This window comes from Elephas maximus, chromosome X, assembly GCF_024166365.1.
Source record: "Elephas maximus indicus isolate mEleMax1 chromosome X, mEleMax1 primary haplotype, whole genome shotgun sequence".
NCBI classification, from domain to species: domain Eukaryota; kingdom Metazoa; phylum Chordata; class Mammalia; order Proboscidea; family Elephantidae; genus Elephas; species Elephas maximus.
In genome coordinates, this window is record NC_064846.1 from 19,877,457 (window position 1) to 19,888,015 (window position 10,559).

A 10,559-nucleotide genomic window follows, 5' to 3' on the forward strand; every position below is an offset into this window, starting at 1 on the left:
CCTGGAGGGGAGATGAGAGGGTGGAGGGGGTTAGAAGCTGGCGAAATGGACACGAAAAGAGAGAGTGGAGGGAGGGAGCAGGCTGTCTTATTAGGGGGAGAGCAATTGGGAGTATGTAGCAAGGTGTATATGGGTTTTTATGTGAGACTGACTTGATTTTAAGTTTCACTTAAAGCACAATTTAAAAAAAAAAAAACCGTATACACACATCTTCTCTCTGAGCATCTTATATGTACAGTAGTTAAAAAGGAGGGACACACAAATCTCAGTTGTTTAAATACAGATGAAAACCACTTTTAAAAGAGAAATGCAACATAACCACAGGAAGCTGTGAAGAGTGGGCTGCTTAACTGACAATGCATATATTCATTATCAGGGAATAATGAGGAACAGGAGAGGAAACTATTTAAAAACACATCCCTAGGCAAAGGTATAATTTTCTCATTTGTTCAAATAGTAAGCCCTTCGCAATGAGTATCCCTATTCCTTATTTCACATAGCTTTAGCATTTCCTGGGGCTTTTTTTTTTTTTTTTTTGTCTAGAGAGTCGGATATTTCTGTGTTCACAGGTTTACACGTGTAATGTAGCCTTTGTAATCTCTGTACATATTTTAATTCCATTTTGTCAGTGACACTTCTGTATAGAGTGCTGCCTGCTCTTCTCACTCCATACCTGCTCTGGAGATCAGCTTCCCCGCCTATCCTAAGCTGAGAAACAGCCCTAGTCTAGTCCAGGATGGGTTAATGGTAATGCTGACAAAGGGGATAAGAAAGCTGCAGTGGCAGATGAACGTGATTAGAGGGAGGTGGATACAGACAGCAGGGAAGAAGGGAAGTGGGCAGTCAGAAGGACAGAAAAATAAGTCACCCTGCAAGTGAACCACACTCAAAGGAGACCCAAAGAAAGAGTGAAGGGTAAGACAGGACACAGTACTGGGGAAGCCAGCAGAACTTGACCAAAGCAAAGTCATGGAAGCTTCATAGACACATCCAAACTCCCTGAGGGACTGAACTGCTGGGCTGAGGACCATGGTCTCGGAGGACATCTAGCTCAATTGGCATAACATAGTTCATAAAGAAGTTTGGTGAGTAGCATCTGGGGTCTTAGAAGCTTGTGAGCGGCCATCTAGGATACTCCACTGGTGTCACCCCATCTGGAACAAGGGATAATAAAGAAAACCAAAGGCACAAAAGATTAGTCCAAAGGACTAATGGACTACAACTACCACAGCCTCCACCAGACTGAGTCCAGCACAACTAGATGGTACCCGGCCACCACCACTGACTGTTCTGAAAGGGGTCACAATAGAGGGTCCCAGACAGAGCTAGAGAAAAATGGAGAACAAAATTCTAACTCACAATAAAAGACCAGACTTACTGGCCTGACAGACTAGAAAAACCCCAAGAGTATGGCCCCGACACCCTTTTAGCTCAGTAATGAAGTCACTCTTGAGGTTCACCCTTCAGCCGAAGATTAGACAGGCCCATAAAACAAAACAAGACTTAATGGGCACACCAGCCCAGGGGCAAGGACTAGAAGGCAGGAGGGGACAGGAAAGCTGGTAATAGGGAACCCAAGGTTGAGAAGGGAGAGTGTTGACATGTTGTGGGGTTGGTAACCAATGTCACAAAACAATACGTTTACTGATTGTTTGATGAGAAGCTAGTTTGTTCTGTAAACCTTTATCTAAAGCACAATAAAGAAAAAAGAAAGTGAACCACACAGCCACAGAAAGAAATGACAAGGGACAGGGAAATAAAGGGAGAAAAGCTTACCAGCTTACTTTTTAATACTGCCAGATTAAAACAGCAATCCTTAGTGCATGTATGTTTTAATGAAGCTACACTGCCAGCATTTGCCAAAAAAAAAAAAATTTAACTTTCTACCTCAATTTGGAAGCAGATGCCATCTTTAAAATCTCTTTCCCACAATTTTGACATCTAATTTTATCGAGGAAAAAATACTTTCATGAAGCAATAGCCCCAATTGTGGTCTTTCAGACTAACATCTCTAAGGACTATTCATTTTTTGTAACTATAGGCATACGTGATATCACCTCTTGGTACCTGTCCCACAACCAGTTGCCATCCAGTTGACTCATGGTGACCCCATGTGTGTCAGAGTAGAATTAGGCATACGTGATATCACCTCTTGGTACCTGTCCCACAACCAGTTGCCATCCAGTTGACTCATGGTGACCCCATGTGTGTCAGAGTAGAATTGTGCTCCATAGGGTTTTCGATGGCTGGGTTTTCGGAAATAGACTGCCAGGCCTTTCTTCCAAGGTACCTCTGGGTGGACTCCAATCTTTCAGTTAGCAGCCACCCAGGGACTCTGCTTGCCCCATAGAGTTAGATGCATGCAAGAGGTTTCCCATCACGAATGTTCTCTTTGAATAAAGCAAATAATACGAAAAACTTCTCTACTACTCACAACTGTCTTGATCATTTTCTGAAATTACCAAGTATTTAGCCTTTTAGTACACTTTAATCCATTGCTGTCAAGTTGATTCTGACTCATAGTGACCATACAGGACAGAGTAGAAGGCCTCATAAAGTTTCCAATGGAAGGCTGTAAATCTTTACAGAAGCAGACTGCCATATCTTTCTCCCATGGAGCAGTTAGTGGGTTCCAACCACCCACCCTTCAGTTGGCAGCTGAGTGCTTAACCACTGCACCACCAGAGCTGCTTCTTTAGACTACTTTAGAGTATAGTTAATATATTTCAACCATAAAAGCTTGTTCTTTTGCAGGGCAGGCCACCAACAAGTTCTTCTTGATTTTAAAGAGTTCTTAATTAAACCAAACCAAACCCATTGCCACTGAGTTGATTAGAACCCGTAGCGACCCTACAGGACAGGAGAGAACTGCCCATAGGGTTTCCAAGGAGCGCCTGGTAGATTCGAACTGCCGACTTTTTGGTTAGCACCTGTAGCTTTTAACCACTACACCACCAGGGTTTCTAGTTCTTAATTAGGAAATTTAAAAAAAGTTATCTATACATGAAGGAGACCTAAAAATTCAAACTAGAACTCTGACATTATCATATTGTAGAACCTTGGACTAGGTGTTAAGCCTCTCTGAGCCTCAGTTTCCTCATCTATAAAACAAAGGGGGGTGGACACTGATAGCCCCTATTTGCACTGAAATTCTATTCCTCAAGTAAGAAAAGGAACAATTTTAAGCAGCAATCCTTAAGCTCCTTTAGATAGCTTACATGGGGGGAGTATAGTTCTTTAGCTCCCTAGCAGCTTTTCCATTTCACCCATTGTGGCCATGGCTTCTATCTAAAGATCCAGCAATAGTTCAAAAAATATTTTGGTTAAGTTAAAAAAAAAAAGAATTTAGACTAGATTTATAAGTTGGAGATTTTACAATGGACTTGAGTCCACCATTAAAAAATTACTCCATTTTTTTTAGAAACAGGCAAAATATTGTCACTAGTTTCTAGGTGGTGGATTATGAGTGATTTTTATTGTCTTCTTCAGGCTTTTCTATATCCTCCACATTTTTTCCTACTTGGAAAAGTGGTACTTTTATTTAAAATTAGATATTTGAATGGATTATTGCATTCTTGCAAGTTTTATCAGATCTCTCAAGTCTACTCTGAAATGAGGGGGGCAAATCAGATGGTATACACAGTGGCTGATTACCCGAGTAGCTGATTGCTGTAGTCAGAATCAAGAGATTATTATTATAACCAGAATTTATGGCTCACAGTCTTTGCGTAAATCAAAACATCCATTTTATCTAAAGAACATTTCTTTTTTCCCTCAGAATCCTGGCCCTTGAGAATCATGGTTAAAATTCCTTTCCAATTTAAAGTAAATGAAATGAAACACGAGGCTCTTCTACCCACCAAAAAAAAAAAAAAAAAGTGCTTGCCAGACAAAACAGGATTACTATTGGGCTGTTTTTTATTTTTCCTCTTTTTATGCCCTAAAACACAACACGTCAAAAGATAAAATAAATATTTAGCTGTCAAAACAAAACACACCCCCACGTGGAAAACACATGTATGAATTTGATGCCGTTTTTTGTAAAAACAACTTCCATAGCAAACACAAACGTTTAAATTGTGTAAAAACAAGGCAAAACCAAATGCTGTCGCTACTCAGTTCTATAAAAAAAAAACAAAAAAACTCACTGCCATCCAGTCGATTCCGATTCATAGTGATCCCATAGGACAGAGTAGAAGTGCCCCATGGGGTTTGCAAGGAGCGTCTCACGGATTTGAACTGCCAACCTTTATGGTTAGCAGCCGTAGCTCTTAACCACTACGCCACCAGGGTTTCCACTAAGTTCTATAGGTCACTCCTAAGAAAGGTAGAAAGGGAGTTGCTAAAAGGATATAAACACAATTAGGCAATTTCCAGTTTCACGGCTAACAAAACACTGAAAAATTGGATAGGATAGAAAAGGAAGCTATCCAAAATGACAACCACAATCTCGATTTGGGTAGATCTCTATAATTATAAATTCCACATTGAATTAAATTTTCACCAGTTGACAAAGGTACCACAATTCCCTTCTCCATTTCCCACACGCAGATAAATACACTGTCTACTACACGTTATCTCTGAAATTACTTCTTCCAGGACCAGTTACTTCCTTCTCTCAGCATGCTCCTCAACTCACCCTCCATCGTCAACCCCAAACCCTGACTTTTAGAGTAAGCATCGAGGACAGTGGTTTAGTTACAGGTCATGAGTTCAAATCCCAGCTCTGACACTTATTAGTTGTGAGATCTTGGATAAGTTACTTAACTAACCTCTCTCATTCGTAATCTGTAAGATGTGCATCATAACAACTACTTTGCAGAGTTGCTGCGAGGATCAAATTAGATAATGGCTGGAAATTCAACCACCATATTTTTTGCAACTGTAGTCAATGTTGGTTCCCTCTACCCCTTGCCACTTTCTCCAAGTATGGACAAATTCAACATTTGGGTTTTAATTACTCTTAAGTAAGCTCAATGGGCTGTGTGGATGTGCATATATATGTGTATATACATATATATATATACATATACACACACCCCTATATATATGACATGTAATAATTTTTAATTTTGTTTAATAAGATTTTGAATGAGCATGTCACAAGGGAGACAGTATGACATTGCGGCCAAAACCCTCTACTTCGAAGGACTACAACAGTCTTAAATTTGGTTTCCACTTCCAACATCTACCAGCTATGGGACCTAGTTAGGTCAAGTTACTTTACCTCTCTGAGCCGGTCCCTCATTTATAAAATGAATAGAATTTGTAATGTGTTTAGGTGTCTGGCCCAGAGTAAGTACCATAAATGGCAGCTGATATCATTCTTTTAATTATCAAGGTTGGTGGACAGGAACTAGTCCCTTTAAAGCTAGTGAAGTGAGTTTAGCCAATTCCTCAATCACATCAAGACAGTGTCATCATTCTCTGCTCTCCTGAAGTTCCGTTTTACTGTATTTGTTGAGGAAGTTACACCAACCTCTTCCCTACCAGCATTCGTGGCAGAATAACTCTGTTGTAGGGGGCTGCCCTATGCACTGTAGGATGTTTAGCAGCATCTCTGGCCTCTATCCACTAAATGCCCGTAACACTCGGACTCCCCCACTGGCAGTTCTAACAACCAAAAACGCCTCCAGACATGACCAAGTGTCCCCTGGAGAGGTGGCCCCTGGTTGAGAACCACTGGTGTAGCAAGCACTATCTACAACTGGAAGATTCTCAGGAGGCAGCCCTGCAGGAGGCCAAAGGTTTACGGGAGCTACGCTTTAGCGCTATCTACTCTTCTGGGCTCCATCATCCATTATTAGCAATAATTCAAAGGTGACCATGCAAAGATCCTTGTTTTGCCCCAATATGCAGTCAGAAGAATGCTTTAAGTCACAAGAAGGGAGGCTGGCCATTGCCTCAGTGACACCGAAACCCGATGCCATTGAGCCAATTCCAACTCATAGCGACCCTACAGGACAAGAGCAAAACTTAGGGTTTCCGAGGAGTGGCTGGAGGATTCAAACTGCCGACCTTTTGGTTAGCAGTTGAGCTCTTAACCACTCCACCACCAGGGCTCCAGGTACAGCAATAAAAAAAAAAAGACATGTAGAATTTAAACCCCAAGGAATTCAAGTTAGAACCCACGACCTACTGAAGTTACACAAAACTTATTTTTTAAAAAAGAAAAGGCCATAGATTCTAAGGTGTTTTAATAAACCATATACTTACCTGAAATGGAAAAGTATGTCTTAGTTGGGAAGGTACGCTAGAATGTATGTGGTGGCTAATACACAAAAGGAATTGCTCCATCGTTTACACGGCTGAAGCATGTTTAAGATATTTAAAACAAAAACCCACTAATTGCTGTCCAGCCAATTCCAACTCATAGTGACCCTACAGGACAGAGTAGAACTGCCCCATAAGGTTTCCAAGGCTGTAATCTTTACGGAAGCAAACTGTCACATCTTTCTCCTGTGGAGCGGTTCGAACTGCCAACCTTTCAGTTAGCAGCTGAGCACTTAACCACTGTGTCACCATGGCTCCTTTGTTTAAGGTATATATATTAAGTGCTATATTAATGTCCAAAAGACTGGGCACCTTTTGATTGTCACAACAAATTCACTGTCTAGTTTACATTTTAATAACTGCATCCAATTATCCACCGCATAGCTCCTCACCTAGCACAATCTCCGACAGAGGAGGTAATATAGCAAACGTTTGTTGAACAAATGAATGGTCACATATTCTGCTTAATTAAGAACTCCGTGGACAAAAAAAAAAAAAGAACCTTTCTTTGCTCTTATCCAACAGGAGCGGAAACAAAAGATCTTTTCAGAGAAAATAATTATGACTGACTCCTTTTTACCCCAAATCCAGACAATTAGAAAGTTCAATTAACCAAAAACTTTTGTAGGCAAAAGTTGGGGAATGCAGCCTAATAGATGAGGCCTAAAGTGCAAGCAAGCATGAGCTTTTGTTCAACTCCCACAAGGTTACAAAAGCCATCGTTGCTGGCGTGGGGGGAGGGGGGATATAAAAAAGAGAGGGGCGAGAGAGCGGGAAAACAGGGATCAGTCTCAGAAGATAAGCTTCCACTTTTACAAAACCCCTTGCATCCCGCTGATTCTGACTCATAGCGACCCTAGGACAGAGTAGAACTGCCCCCATAGGGTTTCCAAGGCTGTAATGTGAAAACAGACTGCCACATCTTTCTCCCACAGAGTGCTTGGTGAGTTCGAACCGCCAACCTTTTGGTTAGCAGCCAAGCCCTTAACCACTGAGCCGCCAGGGCGCCTTTCCACTGCTTCAACAAACTTATCTTTTCAATGTCAAAATTTCAGAGGCGACCATGTAGAAATTCACAAAATGTTGTGTTGTGTGTATATTACAATTAAAAAAAAAAGTTGAGATGAGGGTCAATTTCTTACACAAAGACTTGATTTACAAATTACTTTTCAAATGGGTATTAGCAAACTTGAAGACTATTTTAGAAAGATATTTAATCACACCTCCATTAATTTCTGACACTTACTCATTTTTTTCCCCCTCCAGTCCCACAAGGCAGAGAACAGGTTCTCAAGCCAGGTAAAAGACACTCCATTTGCTTTTTTTCTCTAGAGAGAAACCTAACACCCATCACCAATCAACACACTTTTTTGCAGAACATTTTACCACACTTAACTTTCTTAGACTGTATTGTAAAAATACTCTATTTTCAGACTGTTGCCTATGTACAAAACGCCTCTCATATTAACATTAGAAATGGCACAAACAATAGTGGAAATAATTGCACTGTCATCAATCTTTGAGTCCAAAACGCTCCATTTCCACTTAAACATTTCCAGTTTAACATTGCCAGTAAACAAGTAATAATTTTAAGTGGTCTATTAGTTTAAATATATATTAAATTAAATTAACTCCAAATGCGTTGCTCTTATATGAGAGGAATTTTACCAATTTAAATCTTACACAAATTTTTTCAAAGTTTCACTCAAAAATCTAGACTTGGTTGAAAAAATACTTTTCTTCTCCAAAACTTAAATATAGGAATAGTAGCTTAGAATTTCAAAAACCATATTTGGTTGAAGAATCTATATGGTTGTCTTAGACTGTGTACTTATTGTGAGGTGGTTTCCATAAATCATGCCCTAACGATCTGACCAACCTTCTGTTGCATAAAGATTATATTTGCTCTTCAAATGCTAAATAAGCATTTTTAAGGACTAAAGGTAAAGACTAGATTGGAACCTTATGTAGCCAACATGTGAATGCACATATATTTTCATCACAATAAAGGCGGATGCCTTTTCAATGCACATTGTTCTTAAACAAAAGTGAGTATGAGTTTCCAAAGGCAAAACTACCACCCCAGAAGCCCTTGCAAGGCTTCAGGATAAAGAATGGGGAGGGCTCCCTTCTGTAGAAGATGAGAAAGGGTGGGAAAGGCTTTGCACAATTCCCAGGGGCCCATAATTCAAACTTGTGCATATTTTCAAGGAAGAACATAAAATTTACATTAAAACTGTCTTAATCAAGGTAGTGAAAAAAATTATTCCTGGTGTTCTATAAGCTTGCCATAGATTTGATAACCCAGAGAAGAACTACAGGCAATTACAAAATGATGGCTCCAATTAGCAAAACTGGATCTATTCCAAACTCAAATCAAAGGGGGCTCAGATAATCCTGATGGAATGATTTAAAAGAATACTGGGGACTTCCAGCAAAGACCTAAGGTTCTTCTACTGTTTCTACCCTCCTGAAAAAAAAAAAATGCTACAATGAGGTATCTCTTGCCCTTTGGGGAATTCAAAAACCGAACCTGGACTCCCCTTAATAAACCTTGTTCTTTTTTTCCCAAGGAGTATCCCTGGTATGGGGTTTTTACTGTAAAGGGCAATAAAAACAAACCTGAGAAACCCGCAGAAAATACAGCACTGAACACACAACCTTTCCCTTAGCCTCGCTGATTTTCAAATCTCTACCTAGTCCTGGACAACTCAGAAGAGGCCGCGGGGAATACAAGAGAAACTCCGAAGGCAGAAACCTCTCGCCCAGAGCTTAGAACAGAGGGCACCTTGGAGGCATTTCATGCTTTTTTAGACGGAAAGGTCACACCCTGCAGTTTTGAAAATCCACGGTCTAGGGCTCAACCCCCGAGGTAGAGCCTCCCTCTTGCTTCCCTAGATCCATGCTGGAGGTGAAATACTCACTCTCCCCACCCCCACTCGCCAACTCCCCTCCCCCCCCCACCGCCCCCTTAAAGAGAAGACCCGCAGCGGGGGTCCTCCTTCATTCTCTATGCACTCCACCCCCGCCCCTCCATACCCCCAGCATTCCCCCTCACCTCCACTCCCTCTCATCCCCACCCCCACCCCGCCATCCTCGTGGAGAAAACTAAGGCGCGTCCCCCACCTCGCCCCCTCCCCAATCCCAGTTATCCTTGATGAAAATAGCAAGAGTACCCCGCACCTCATCTTCACTCGCTCCCCACAACCCCACCATCACCTCGCCCCACCCCCACTGCCCGCCAGCCCGTGGAGAAAACCATGAGTCCCCCCTCACTCCCTCCCCACGCCCCACCATTCCCGCAGAGGAAAGCAGGGAGAGCCCCCATTTTCACTCCCACCTCCACCCCAGCCGGCCCATCCCCATCACCGCCACCCCAGTGGAGAAAGCCCCGGGGAGGCTGAGGCACGCAGCCTAGGGGACCTCACAACCCCTCAGCCCAAAGCCACGGGGCGCCCCCTCGCCCTGGCCAGGCCGTCCAGGCCCGAGGCTGCAGGTACCCAGCTCTGCAAGTCGGCAGCCAGTGCCAGGGGCCAACTGGGATCGCTGGCTCCCGCGCGGGGCAGGAGGGCAGCCTCCGCCGGGACGCGGGCCAGGCGGCGGGAGGCGCCCCGCACGCACATGCCTAGAGAAAAAGGGCTTACTGCGTGGGATGCTCGCCCGCGCGGCTGCTCGGTGGTGGCGCCGCTGCCTGCACCGAGGCCCAGGCGGCAGCGGTGGCGGCAGCGGCGACGGCGGCGGCGACTGCGGACTGAGCCCCTCGGCCGCGCTGGGTGTGCGCGCAGGAGGGGAGCAGGGGCGGCGCGCGCAGGAGCGGCGGGGGGCGTGAGCGCGCGAGGAGGGAGGGCGGCGGGGGTCGTGAGCGCGCGGGAGGGGACCGGTGGGAGGCGTGAGCGCGCGGGGGGCGGTGGGGGGCGTGAGCGCGCGGGGGGGCGGGGGGGCGTGAGCGCGCGGGGGGCGATGGGGGCGTGAGCGCGCGCGGGGGCGGGGCTGCGGTACAGGGGGCGCGCGCCGGAGCCTGTTGGCCCTCGGCGGGATGGGGGCCGCCACGCACCCCACGCGGCCACGTGCCCGCCCCGGGAGAGGCCCAGCCGGAGGCCTGCAGGGCGCGGGCGCGGGAAGTCTGTTGCGGGAGGCGGGCACGAGCGTTGCCCCAGAGGGCCGACGGGGGCGCCAGGCGGGGGGCGCCCGGGGCCCCTCCCTCGCGCCGCGCCAGGCCATAGGCCTTCGAGGCCGACGGGAGTCACGAGGCACCGCAGGCAGGCCCCGCGAGGGCAGGGGAGGTG

At 44.9% G+C, this 10,559-nt stretch overlaps 1 protein-coding gene across 2 annotated transcripts in view; it reads right to left on the minus strand.

Moving 5' to 3' along the window:
• Positions 1–10,027, minus strand: part of FHL1 (four and a half LIM domains 1) — an 83,560-nt gene extending 73,533 nt beyond the window's left edge. The window contains exon 1 of one of the 2 annotated variants that reach the window (XM_049872945.1): positions 9,918–10,025. The gene's annotated coding sequence lies outside the window, so the exon portion shown is untranslated. Of the gene's footprint in view, positions 1–9,917 lie in introns of both variants that reach the window. The other variant, XM_049872943.1, reaches the window with a different exon arrangement.
• Between the last annotated feature and the right edge of the window lie 532 nt (positions 10,028–10,559).